This window comes from Danio rerio, chromosome 14 (genome assembly GCF_049306965.1).
Source record: "Danio rerio strain Tuebingen ecotype United States chromosome 14, GRCz12tu, whole genome shotgun sequence".
Classification (NCBI taxonomy): domain Eukaryota; kingdom Metazoa; phylum Chordata; class Actinopteri; order Cypriniformes; family Danionidae; genus Danio; species Danio rerio.
In genome coordinates this window covers 48369826-48384788 of record NC_133189.1, presented here as the reverse complement: position 1 = coordinate 48384788, position 14963 = coordinate 48369826, and the positions used below count along the sequence as shown (strand labels likewise).

The following is a 14963-nucleotide window of genomic DNA, read 5'->3' as shown; positions in this document are numbered from 1 at the left end:
TGAAGAGAATGAATTAAGAAAGTCATTCTTTTGTGCTCATGTAACTGTACCTCAGTCTTCTTTACCAAATCCTGAGCAACACTCAACATGGGCAGAGTTAGTCCAAGCAACCTACCAGTCTGTGCATGGAACAGAAGCCCCCCCGATGTCAGCTGCACAACGTATTGATACTGAACTGATACTGCTAAGACAAGCCCAGCAGGACAGCTTTCCTGTTGAAATCCATGCACTTCAGAATGGCAAGGTAATAAACACTAGCAGTCGGTTAAGTACTCTGGCACCGGAATATGATCAAACCCTGGGAATGATTAGGGTTGGAGGTCGCCTTCGTAAGGCTAAGGAACTCGATGGTGATACCCTACATCCTATCGTCTTGGCACCTGATCATCCAATCACTAAACTCATCATACAAGACTACGACAACCGGCTACTTCATCCCGGTCCTGAACGTGTCTTTGCAGAATTGAGGAGAAGTTACTGGATTATCAGAGGCAGACAAGCCATAAAGAAATATCAACACCAGTGTAGAGAATGCAGGACCTGGCGGAGTAAGCCAGTCAACCCAAAAATGGCTGATCTTCCTGCTGCTCGTCTTCGCCTGCATCAGCCTCCTTTCTGGTCAACTGGAGTTGATTGCTTCGGACCATTTACAATAAAGATAGGCAGAAGACATGAGAAGCGATGGGGGATCATTTTCAAATGTCTCACCACCAGGTGTATCCACCTAGACCTTTTGCATAGTATGGACTCTGACTCCTTTCTTATGGCTTTACGTCGTTTTATTGCACGACGTGGAAAACCCTTTGAAATAATATCTGATCAGGGTACAAATTTTAGAGGTGGAAGCCGAGAACTCCAAGAAGCATTCTCTGCACTTGAGCCAGATATCAAAGAAAAACTGAGTGAACAGAGCATTTCCTTCCAGTTCAACCCTCCACATGCCCCTCATTTCGGAGGAGCCTGGGAGCGTGAAATTCGCTCTATTAAATCTTGTCTTCGAGTGGTACTGAAAGATCAGATTGTGACTGAGGAAGTACTAACCACTGTTCTCATAGAGGTGGAGGGAATACTGAATTCGAAACCACTCGGCTATGTATCATCAGAAATATCTGACCCGGACCCAGTTACTCCAAACCTTCTGCTGATGGGGCGGCGGGACGCCTCCCTTCCTCAAGTGGTTTATGGCAAAGAAGAATTGCTGGCAAAGAGAAAATGGAGACATAGCCAAATTATAGCTGACCAGTTCTGGAAACAATTCATTCGTAATTACTTGCCGAACTTACAGCCACGTACCAAATGGCATCATTCTACACCAGATCCATCGGTAGGACAAGTAGTTATGATCATGGACCCCCAATTGCCACGAGCATTCTGGCCAATAGGCAGAATAAAACAAGCTGTACCCAGCAGTGATGGAACTGTTCGAGTTGTAGACGTAACTATTGATAGCCGAGTCTACCGTCGCCCTGTTTCTAAACTGATAGTCCTACCAGAGATGCCTACTGATACCAGTGACGAGTAAAGTGAGAGAACAGTGATGTTTATTTAATTTCTAATCTCCTATGTAGATTAGGGGGCGGCTGTATAAAATCCCTTTTGAACTCTCATTTTGATAACTGTGTGACGTCACATGTGGGTGGAGTTACGGACGTGCCCAGACATGTTCGGTTCTCAGAATATTCCAGTGCTACCATGAGACAGATGGTAGTTTGTTGATGTGTGTGCGTTCATGAGAATAAACCACACACACACACAAATGCACCCAAATACGCAAATCTAAATGCACTCCTAAATGTGTAAACTGTTTGAAGATGGGATTGAATAAATCAATGTGCAGACCATACTGTCGTCAATGTTGCCTTTTCACCTCTGACCGGGTTTAAGGAATGGATGTTGACCACCCAGTGTACACACGCACATACATCTAACAAATAATAATAATAATAATAATAATAATAATAATAATAATAATAAATTATTATTATTATTCATATTGTTATTATTATTATTATTATTATTATTATTATTATTATTATTATTATTACTAATACTACTAATAGTATTATATTGAAAACGTAAGCTTTTTTAATTAAAAAGCATTACTTGTTCACTATTAAATAATGATTCACTTTATTAACAATCTAACAAAAATAATATCAATGTCCATACTCTGCATATATAATTCAATACAAATTAAAGAACAAAAAATATCATAAAATGCTAGATATAGAGTGTGTGAAGTGTGTTTCTATGTCATTACTTATTTAATAACTTATTTACTGACAGACTGTGCATCACACTGCCTCAAAATGAAAAAATAAAGGCCACAATAAAAAAGGGGAATAATACAAGCAGCAGGATAAGATTTCGCCTGTCTTTCGATCCCTTCATAAGGTACTGTATCTCAAAGTCCTCCAACATGTTTTCTTATTCTCTCACGGAAGACTGACTTTTTCAGGCATTGTCAAACCGGCTTAAAAAATTCATAAAGGGAATACAAGAAACAAAGAGAGTGGGGCTGAGATGGGGTACATCCCACTCAATCCAAGCCTATAGTATATTTCAGTAGAAATGGCAGGAAATGAAGCAGAAATGAATCCTCCATTTTTTATCTCTTATGTTGCCATCCGTGTGTGTGTATCTACACACAGAGCGTCTCCCCTGACACAAGACTTAACACCAGCTGCGGGTTACGCGTGTCCTGCTGTAACTGCACCCAGGTGAGTTGCAACTAACTGTGTTCACTTCTGCCACTTTAAATCCTCTTTTGTATTGCCCTGAAATATAGATGGCCGACTGGTTAACGCGTGTATAGCTGTCTCAGTGCGTTACTGCTGCAGTGTGGGCTTTCAGAGCTTTTTTGAAGCGATTCTGGTGAACTGGACCTTGTAATATAAACATTAGAGTACAGACGATTGACATTGTAAGGCCTGACGGGCATGTTTACATGTTATTTAACACAGATTTAAACATCAACATATAAAATGGAAATAAATACACTCGAAGGGCAGACTGTGTGTTTCTCTGGGCTGCCACCAACTGAATCACATAAAACAACACACAATTAGCCCTCACAATACATTCAAATTCTAGACAAAACATACATGTATACATTTAAAAAAAAACAATGCATTCCTGTCTAACAAGACGACATCAAGCAAAAATGGTTTATATTTCCAATGATTTCAAGTGATGATTTTTTTAATGCTGAAATGATTTTACACACATTTTTTAAACACAATATTTAGCCCCAAAGGCTTTTAGATATATCCAACTATTCCTATAACTGATGTTCTTATATTTAAGAAGTCTAAATATACAGAAGGCCTAAAAATTAATGCAAATGGATAACTAATACAAATGTATTTGTTGTTTTCAGACAGTAATATAACTTAAGACAGAATTTCACAAGATGTTAAATGACTTAAATGTACATCCCAGGTTCAAAATGACCTTTAAACAAAACATGTATTATTATAACAATTATAATTATTATTATTATTATTAGTAGTAGTAGTAGTAGTAGTAGTAGTAGTAGTAGTAGTGAAAAAAGGGTTCTTCAATGGTTCTTTCTCTTGGAATCATATAAACTATTTAAGTACTGTAGAACCTACAAAGTGATGAACTTGTACAAGTAATTAACTGTAATTGTTCACCTGTAGTTCTTCACGGTGGTTAAAGTGCTATATAGCACTATTTATACTAGAGCTGCAATATATATTTGTTTCAGCATCAACATCACAATGTGCACTTACGCAATATAACATCACAAAGATATGCAATGTCTAGTCTGAATTATAGTTGACCAAGAGCTACAGAATTTATTTATTTATTTATATTTATATATATATATATATATATATATATATATATATATATATATATATATATATATATATATATATATATATATATATATATGTACACACACATACATACACATATATCCCCAGAAAATCGTCAAATAGAGCTATTCAAACTGTTTTGAAACTGGTTTCATATAGCAATATTTAAATTGCAGAAAGATAAAATTCGGCAATATCAGATTTTTCCAATATCGTGCAGTATACTCTATAAATATTTGGTCACTACACTGTAAAAATCCTGGTTGCTTTAATTGTTTAGGCTGTATCAAATATCCTTTGAGTCCATTAAACTTATAAGATGTTAAACTGACTTACAACATAACTAATTGCAATATTTGGCATGACTCATAATATGAAGTTAGAACATGATTAACTTAGTTTAATAAGTTACAATGAACTAAAAACATATGCTGTCATGGCTTATTGTTTACATAATTTTTTACAGTGTATGTTTACAAGCCAAAGATTACAAGTCACTTTTAATTGTACATACAGTAGCAACTTAAACAACCTGAAAAAAAAAAAACTACTAGAGAACCATTATAGTTTCTTTATGAGTACTGTATAAGTACTGTATTGTACTTAAAGTGCTTTAACTGGTTCTATTTAGCACTGTATTTTAAAAGCATAGTAGTATAACAACGATTCTTAAAATGTTTGCAAACCAAAAATTTACATTGAAAAAATACTTTTTATGCAGCTTTTATATATCAATTTGACCTGAAATGAGCTGTGTGTGTAAATTTATATATTTTGGCCCAACTTAAATTTGTAAATAACCTAGAGTAGTCACAGTAGCCTGATCAAAAATAGCTTGTAGCCTCAGCCATGTCTCACCACTGGCCCAAACCCAAACCTCTTGACTGCTGTTCTCCTACAAGCAGAGTTTATAAGGAGGTTTGGTCAAATACAGTATATTTTAATGCCATCTTCAAAAAGCTGACTATTGATTTTGGCTCAGCCATGAAGTATTATCTCAAAGCTTCCACTGGCGAATGAAAAATACATAAGTCTGATTCTGAAAAAATAAAAGCGGAAATAAAAATAAAGAAGAGCCTTGAAAATTATTGGCATTATGCCTGTGAGCCTGTCACAATCCAATTATTCTGGTTGTAACTCGCCATTCCTCAAATCCCAACTCTCCCTGCTGCGCTTCATCTACACCGGCTAATCTAAGATTATGTTTTGTCTGTGTATTTCCAATGTGACTTTCATGTAATTGGAAAGCGCTGCTAAAAATCAGACAGTGGACCTAGTTACCGTGCCGCTGATTAGCTAAACTGGAAAGTAAAATGAAGCCCTTAGCTTGCATTACCGAATAATAAATATGCATGAAATTGCATTCGTGCCATCGACAACAGGAATGCACAGGGTGATGGAAGGTTATCGCAAATGACACTGACATGAGCAGAGTTCACATCTCAAATCATAATCAGCATCATCTCAATACTCCTGTCTGTTGGTTACATCATCCATAATACAGTCAACAGGGTTATTCTTTTCATAGCAGTGGTCCACTGGGTTGCTGACGGGTACCGGCCCATGGATCAATTGGTTATGGTCACCACAAGAAATCATGAATTATTTCCATTTTATTTATTAGTCAAGTCTGAATGATCGTTTATTTTGAAAAATATTTTATTTTGAAAAATGACCGTATTCTCTTGGTTACATCTTGGCAAAATGATTAAGAAACAGACATCTTTGGGAAAGGTCTTTGTGATGGGGAAAAGGCCCAGTGAAAGACCTACAAACTGCCGAGGAATGGATCTGCAACCTATTTGTCAACAAATCAGGTTAATCCACCATGGGTTCGTTCTTCGTACGTGGATTACTCAGTTAGCTGGATTTGGATATTGATTTGGATATTGACGATTTGACACGATCCAGGATCGTTTCGTTCTTCAAAGCTGATCTGAGAGTTGTTGTCATAGCAACAGTTCTGCTAGCTCAAACCTGATCGGAAGCAGGTTCAATTCATATAAACATGATTAGATCGGCTTAGTTCAAGCAAAGATAATACAGAAAGTATGTACCGAATTCTGATATTTTCTTACAGTAGTAGTTATATACACTTGGGAAAATGGTACATATTTTTTAACATACATATATATATATATATATATATATATATATATATATATATATATATATATATATATATATATATATATATATATAAAGTTATAGTCATTAATAAAATAAATAAAATTATTCATATTAATAAAACTTATGCAATCTGCACCCTCGAAATGAAAGGTGGTGCAAAGAGAAAACTTATTGATATGAACTTTTTTAGATCGCTTTAGTACAAATTGTGTAATAGAAATAATAGAAATGCACAATATGTGACTTTTTTTTTCAAAGCAATAATACATTTATGCTGACATAAACATGTTTTGATAGTTAATATGCCAGTGATTTGATGCTTCACAAAAGTTGCAGACGCCTTTACCAATATGAAAATGCTTTTGTAAACAACCAGTTATTCTTTACACAGATTAAAAAACGGCTACTATAATAAAGATAATCTTTTCAAAATGTAGAACTAAATACATTGATTGGCATTAAAATACCTGATGAATACTCTTAACACATGAAAGTGTAAAGCCTGCAGCTCACAACATATGTGGAAAGTTATTGCGTGTCATATTTAACAAACCGTTTACTACTAGTTTGATGTAATTTTGCTCACATGGATAATTGAATATTAATCAGATGATGTCATTACGCTGCTGTGCCGTCAGCCAATCGTTGCATTGCTGATCATGATTTCGAGGATCGATAGATCTGTCTTTCACAGTACACGCAGCGATCTCAGATCAGTTTATCCAGACATTCTAATCTGATTCGCGAACTTGTTTGAAGAGCCAAATTAATGAGAGATCAGTTATCAAGATTAAAAGATCCAGGATCTGCCAAATAATCTCAGATCATTTAAGCGAGGTACGAAGAACGGACCCCATGTCTCCAAGATCAACTGATGAAGATTGCAAATGAAGGCCACTTTTTAGCCTGGTCAAATTGTCAAGCGTTGGTCGGTCCGCTGTGATAAAAAGGTTGAGGTAATTAGGGTCTAGGTCAGAGATGGGCAAACTTGATCCTCGAGGGCCGGTGTCCCAGCAGAGTTTTGTTCCAACACTAGTCAAACACACCTGAACAAGCTAATCAGTGTCTTCAAGATCACTAGAAACTTATAAGCAGGTGTGTTTGATTAGAGTTGGAGGTAAACTGTGTAGGACACCGGCCCTCCAGGACCGAGTTTGCCCATCACTGGTCTAGCTGCATTCTATGTTATGTAATAGGGATGCTTCACTCGATTTGCCACAGATCGGTATGAAACTATATTCACATTCAATAAGGTGTTGCTGTTTTTCAAATAATATTTGAAAGCAAATCCAGATACTATACATTCCTAGAGCTACATTTTGTAGTTCTCAAAAATGTAGCCCTGGGAACATATATAGGGTTGAACATATATATGCTGCGTCCCAAATCGCATACTTATGCACTATTTTACGCCATTTTGTAGTATAAATAGTGTAAGTAGTGTGTTCACATTGAAAACTCTCAAAATAATAAGTGCACTTTAATTACCCGGATGATGCACTCATTCAGCCGCTAAAATGAAGTGTGGAATGATGGACACTTCACGCACTCAACGACCGCAGGTTTGCTTACGTAGTGGAAGGGGCGGAGCGATCGGACGCACATGTTGAATAACTTTATTTATTTTGGATGGTGAAAGCAAAATTCTCCTACGAGAGTGATTATAGCGCCTCCCGATGGTGAATGCAGCAATACGGCCGGTATTACTTGATAATTCAGTCGTTTATTTCACTGATTTGGCAACAGTCAAACGTCATCAGGGAAACGGTTTGAATTTCCGCTTAGTAAAAATACATAAGTGTGCCATTTGGGACGCCAGTTCATACATATACTATCCTGTTGAGTGTGTAAGTGCATAAGTACATAGTGCATGAGTGCATAGTGTATAGTGTGCCATTTGGGACGCAGCTATAGGGTTGCTTGCCCCATGTATTTCACAGTTCCCAAAAGTGTAAAAAAAAAAGGAAAAAAAAAAGAAGAAAACAGATACATTTTCAGGGCTACATTTTTGGAAATGGTAAAATACATGGCTAGGGCTTTGTCTGCTCGCATTTTTTTTTTTGTTTTGTTTTTTGTTTTTCACAAATCCACTAGAGGCATGTGTACATTTTTGACATCTCAAACTTGCCACTGAGACACATTTTCTCACATGCCATTTGCACGTAAATCCACCGGAGACGGTGTGTACATTTCTGCAGATCTCCAATATGTTACTGGACCACGTTTGTCCTTTTTGTGCATGTTCATGAGAATATTGGCTTGCTATATACCTTGCTATTCTCTGGACTGGAGTGTTTGTTTTACATGAACATATTTGCCAATCATATGCCAAGACACACATTTGCGATTTGTTTCCCAATTATGTTCTTTATAGGATTTTTTGTATTACATGCGAAATGTATGGTGTCACTGCAGAGATTAACCATAATGGTGAATGTGAAAGTATATTGTCTGGAGGTGTTTTAGGGCCTGAGAGAGTTTAAAGCATTCAGACACAATTAGTTGTATTGTTTGTAACTTTAATAAAAATTATTTATGTTTAATTTCTTTTATAATTCAATTAATGAAGCTATTCAAGCCATTCGGTTAAATTGTATCCTAAATCATATCGCAGGAAAACAAAATATTGAAATGTCAGATCTTTGGAGAGGAGTCTGGATGCAGATTCTGTGCAATTGCAAGCTGAGCTTCATCCAATGCTTTTAATGCCCACATCTATCTCCTAACCCTACCCCAACAATGACGTCAAGTCACTAGCTCCATTGAGTGCATTGTGTCTGACATTGCATCTCTAAAATATGCAGTCTTAGCTTGCAAATCTAAGTCTGCATCCAGGTACTCTTGGAGACTTAAATAATCGGCAATCCTAAAATAAAAGGTTGGTATATCAAATTTTTGCATGGTAGTAGTGTTGAAACAGTGTGGAATTATTAGAAGGTCTCAATAAACAATAAGAATATCGTGTTCTGTGTGACTTGCTCTTTAAAAATTATAATTAGTTAGATAAACAGTTAGAAAAAAAGTCAGGTAATTTTTTATTGTGATTTATTCATAATTAAAACATGCATTAGCTGTTTTTGGAAAATAATGAACCGTTTGAATAAATCATTTGAACTCTTAATTCAAATTCATTTTAAAAAACTATAATTTGCTGCTTCCACCTAATTGTGGTTTTAGTTTCATAATTCAATATTCAAAAGTCAAAAGAACTAAGCAGCTTGACGAGGCTTGCTGAATAAAATTCCCATTATTTTTTTGGATCAGACTTTTCTATTTTGTTCATTTGGGAGTTACGTTGTCTGCAGTCCTCATATTGCACAATATTTATTTAGACCTTATTCCATTAAGCCTTAAAGTATCCTAATACTTAAATAGTCTAAACTGAATAATGGTAGTGCTTAAACATTTGATTTTAATTCGTACACTATATACGAAAACATATTCAGCAACTGTTACCGTTTTAGTTTGGGAAGTCATTTTTGAGAAAGTGCCTCTGACGATGAGGGAAAGAAGGACATCGATATAGTGTCAGGAAACCTTTAGCAAAAATCTTATTTTGCATGCCATCTTCATCAAATTAGAAATTAATTGATTAATAAAACTTATGAGACGCTTGTCTTTGAAGGCATATTTTGTCTAGATTATTACTGTAATGTTTTCCTGTGTTTGCATATGAAAAAACAAAAATTGACCACAGTGCAATTTTTTTCTCTCATTACTTCATAATGTAAAACTTTTTTTTATACTTTTTTAGCAAGAAATGTTCTAGATCATAGTAAAGCTCAAGTATCTTCTTTCCAATGATACCTACATTAAAAGTCAATCATATGAAATGAGTGTAGTTAACTCTAAATTTACTTTATTTAGTTAATTCTACTCATTTGAAAAAAAGTTTTGAACTCAGTGTTATAGGTATTGACTTAATTAAATTTTTTTATTACTTCAACTTAAATGGAGCAAGTTCACAGTACTCATATATGTTAGTTTTACTCAAATGGTCAATGGCAATCTATTCTCAAGTTTTGAGTTACCTTGTTGGGTTTTACATTACTCAGTTGGTTTGAATTCTCTTCATTAATTGGGTTTTACTGTGCTCAAATGGATTAAGTTCACAGTACTCATTAGGATTAGTTTTTGAACTTAAATGGTTTGTTACAATCGGTATTCTAAAATGGTTTAAGTTACCTTAACTTTTTGTGTGTTTATTGTTTTACAGTGAATTTTATGTTTGTAGCTCACTGGGGTCGAGAACTGTTACTATTTAGAGTTAGGTAGGTGTACATCCTTAAAAGTGAGTCCAGGCTAACAGGTTTCAAACATGACAGCTAATAGAAAGTTTCATTTTACAGTACTTTTTAAAAACTTGAATGATCTAAATCAGCCAATCACAAGAAATATATAGTCATATCAGCTGGAAAAAAAATCCCAATCTGAACATTTCGATTGTGTACAGTTTAAACTAGCCATACATCCTTCCACAAACTGCACATACAACAAAAAGTAGTTCCAGAACCACAAACCCGTTTTGCATTACACAAACTAGCTGGCTGGCTAACCGTTAAAGGACTTCCAGACACCACCCCCCCCCCCCCCCCCCCCCTCTTTCTCGTTCTTGGAAATCACTTGAACCCCTTTAGCTATCAATGGCAACCCATGTCAGGCAGCTCAGGCAGTGAGTTTGCGCCCTTGGGGCCCGGAGAGATTGGCTTCTCTGGAGCCGAGCGATATGGACTACCGCCCAATTTTTGTTGGCTAATTAGCTTTGCTGCGATTTTGCTGCCCCTACCTTATCAGCTCAGGAGCCACGTCTGTACTTCAGCTTAAAATGTGTAGCGTAACTGACTGGCTGCAGACACACACACACACACACACACACACACACACACACACACACACACACACACACACACACACACACACACACACACACACACACACACACACACACACACACACACAAATGTCTTAAACTGATGACTGTTAAACTTTATAAACATTTTTCTACATATATAAAGATACAGACTGACTTCATTATTGAAAACCTGATGGCCACACATTATAATGATCAATGCAATTTCAAAAATGTTCTGCTTTGGCACAAACCTCGTTATGGTTTCTGCTACATTCATTCTTCCATGGAGGGGCGCCACGGCAAAATTGATCCCGCCACGGCTACATTACAACTTCTCATTCAAACATTCAGTCGTGTTTTTTTTTTTAATAGCGGGTGATAATCGCACCAAAACGTACTAAAAGGTAAGTGAATTACAAGCAAACTTGTAAGCAAACTTTCCTGTTACCGTAGTAGTGCTGTGCCTTTTTTGTTTAACCCTTTAAGATTACATGCTGACAGACTCAATGACAGGTGAGTGATGCGTGAGGCCGGCAAAAACGACGTATAGCCGTTTCACTTTACTTCAGATCTGCACTTGAGGGGGCGTGCAAGAAGTTTTGTGCATGAGCAGAGGAAAATCGGAGCGCAAGCAAAGAGATTCGCATACTCAAAGGCTATTACATAAATGCAATCTCGACTTGTAATACTACGCTCACGACATTGGTCATTGAAATAACGCCACAGGTGGTTGGTAGATCTGTGTAAAAAAAGGGCTGCCGCCACAGCTGGAAAAAAACCTAGACAAAACACTGCTCATTGTAAATTTTTTCAAGTATCTTTTAAGTTGAATCAAATGAACTTTTCTAGTCATCTCAACGTACACCAGTTAAAGGTGCAGTAGGTTATCTGCCTAAATCCGTTTGCATAATATCTTTGCAATATAACTCCTTCCCCCTGATGTCTAAAACTACTTCTCCTGAAATCACGAACGCACACCTTGAGAGTAAACAACTGACTAGATCATGTCATTCGCCAGTTAGAAAACTTTATAGTACTTCATAAAACTACAATTCTGAACAAAAAAACAGTATTATATCTAGCACGTTTTCAGTTAGCAAGCAGAACTTGTCATAATGTGCAATATTTCATGCATGCAAGGATCGCTGGCCTTTCTCTCTTACGCATTTTGTCCTGGTGAGACTACTGTATGTTTAGTGGTTGGCCGGCGGCGTGCAGGAATTGAAAAATGAACCAATGTATATATAAAACCAACTTCAGCTCAGTAAAGCATGCTAGGTGGAATAGCGCTATTTACTTGTGCTTTGTTGTTTAAAATCTACATTATCGATGCTGTAAAAGGTCCCTTATGAAATTAGTCGCATCAATCTTTCGGTGGAAGATTTCAGTGGCTGAACAACACACAGGCATTTATAAAAACAACAAAATCTATATCAGCTTTGCATGACTAAAAGAGTTTTAAAACATAACATTACCTGATTAAAAGAAATACTTCAGCTATGGTGTGCCCTTCCTCCAGCATGCAAATGTAACTCCAACGTTGATTCAGGATTTTAAAAAGCTTTGATTCAGCATTTGTTTTTACCGCTGTGACTCTCGTGTGCAGGTGAACATGGTAAACGGCGGATCTGCGTTAACGGATGCACGGATTTGTTGACAGACAGTTTGGGCTACTTATTGGAAATATGAAAATTGTCAGCCAGACAAATTAATCAATGAACATGTTTTAGTCTTATGCCATACCCACCCAGAATATACAAATACATGTAGATCATTTACTTGAATCATTGCTATTAAAGTGAAGAGAATTTCAAACAGCCAAACAGAACAAAAAATGTTTCTGAAGACAATCACTTGCACCTTCAAACTGACTAAAAGAAGTTTAACTTATAAGTTATAACTTGATTTGTTTGTTAAAACCTGATTTACTTATTAAACTAAGTTAACATACAAACATTTGTTATGACTTAATTCATGCCAAATCATCTTTTTACAGTGCTGTTTCTCCATGTTAACATATTAAATGGATAGTTCACACAAAAATGAAAATGACCTCATGTTTTACTCTAATAATCTTTATGAGTTTCTTCTTTTGAACGCAAAATACATTTATTCATTTATTTTCTTATTTTCATTTATTCATTTATTTTTTATTATAGAAGTCAATGGGAGCCAACCACCAACATTTAACTAAATATCTTCTTTTGTATTAAACAAAAAAAATGAAAAAAAAAACTCGATATTTTTGAACAAGTGAAGAGTGATTAATCAATGACAGAATTTTCATTTTTTGGTGCCCTACAGAAAAAATCCAGCTTAAACCAGCCTAGGCTGGTTGGCTGGTTTTAGCTGGTTGACCAGCCTGGTTTTAGAGGGCTTGACCAGCCTAGCCAGGCTAGGAGTCCAGCCAAAACCAGCTATGAAAGCCAGGCTAGTGAAGCTGGTTTTAGCTGGACATTTTGCAGCCTGACCAGCTAAGACCAAGCTGGAAATAGCTGGAAACCAGCCTGGAAATGGCCAAAACCCCTCTAAAACCAGACTGGTCAACCAGCTAAAACCAACCAACCAGCCTAGGCTGGTTTAAGCTGGATTTTTCAGCAGGGTGAACTATACCTTTAATGTAATTTAATTATTAATAGAATTATTAGATGCATCAGCACATGGCACACACACACACATATATAAAAATTATAACCAATAATAAAATCTACGTTTGACGTTTTTCAAACCTACAAAAGCACAACCAGAGGAATAAATAATAAAAGGAGGAATAAATAAATTCATAAGCAAATAACTCTACATAGCATGACAGCTAAAGTATTAGCATAACAGCTAATAGAAAAAGCCTTAGTATAATAGCAAAAGTATCTGGCAACTTATTAAAAGATAAGTTGCAAAAATCATTTAATCAGAAAACTGACCATTTCAAAACATTTTTTTTTCACAGCCAGAAAAGCACCAGACACAGAACATAACATACAAGTCCTGCACTGCATTCAACAAACCATCTTTACAAACACAGCAGTGTCAAAGCAAGCAGACAATGTAAACAGCACAGCATGACAAGAACACACAGCAAATGAGAGATACAATAAAAACCCATCTACTCACCCTACTTTCACCATGAAGCTGAAAAAACCACCACAGCCAACCACCCAGTCCTCTTCGGCAAAGGTAATTGCATTTAGGCCCTGATCAAGTGTGTCAGATCAAATGCTAATTGGTTCAGCGCACACTGCTTCCTGTATTAAAGGAAAAGTGCAGCAGTGACACTGCATAAAGTTGAATGTTTTAAATTTGAACATTTAGTAAGCAATAATTATAAGTAATGCTTAATCAAATAGCTTATAAAATACTCAATTTAAATAAATGAGTTAATAAACACTTTTTGGTGAATGGATCATGTGATTTCGCCAACCAAAAACCACAGAACTGCTGGTGTAAATGTGCTTCTTGGTTGAAACTGTCAAACCACTTTAAAAGTATTACAAGATACTACTATTCAGCTTAAAGCATAATTTAAATATTTGCCTAGGTTATTATGTTAATTAGGCAAGTTATTGGACAACAATGCTTTGTTTCTTTCTTTTTTAAAATATTTTCCAAATGCTGCTTAACAGAGCAAGGAAATGTTTACATTATGTCTATAATATTTTCTTCTGGAGAAAGTCTTATTTGTTTTATTTTAGCTACAATAAAATCAGTTTTACATTTTTTTAAACATCATTTTAGGGTCAAAATTATTTGCTCCTTTAAGCTTTATATTTTTCGATAATCTACAGAACAAACCATCATTATACAATGACTTGCCTAATTACCCTAACCTGCCTAGTTAACCTAGTTAAGCCTTTAAATGTCACTTTAAGCTGTATATCAGTGTCTTAAAAAACATCTAGTGAAATATTATTTACTGTCATCATGGCAAAGATAAAATAAATCAGTTATTAGAGATGAGTTATTAAAACTATTATGTTGAAATGTGTTGAAAAAATCTTCTTTTTGTTAAACAGAATAGGGAAAAAATAAATAAATGAAAACAGACCATGTAGGCGGGAAACATTGAAACAATATGAAAGCAGCTTAAAGGCAGATAATAGGGCTGTCTTTGACATCTTAAGACTTCAGCTGACCCTTTT

General features: G+C 35.8%; 1 protein-coding gene across 1 annotated transcript in view; it reads right to left on the bottom strand.

Moving 5' to 3' along the window:
• si:ch211-170a17.1 overlaps positions 1-14009 on the bottom strand; it is an 829907-nt gene extending 815898 nt beyond the window's left edge. Inside the window, exon 1 of the mRNA XM_073922203.1 lies at positions 13939-14009. The gene's annotated coding sequence lies outside the window, so the exon portion shown is untranslated. The remainder of the gene's footprint in view (positions 1-13938) is intronic.
• Positions 14010-14963: the final 954 nt, after the last annotated feature.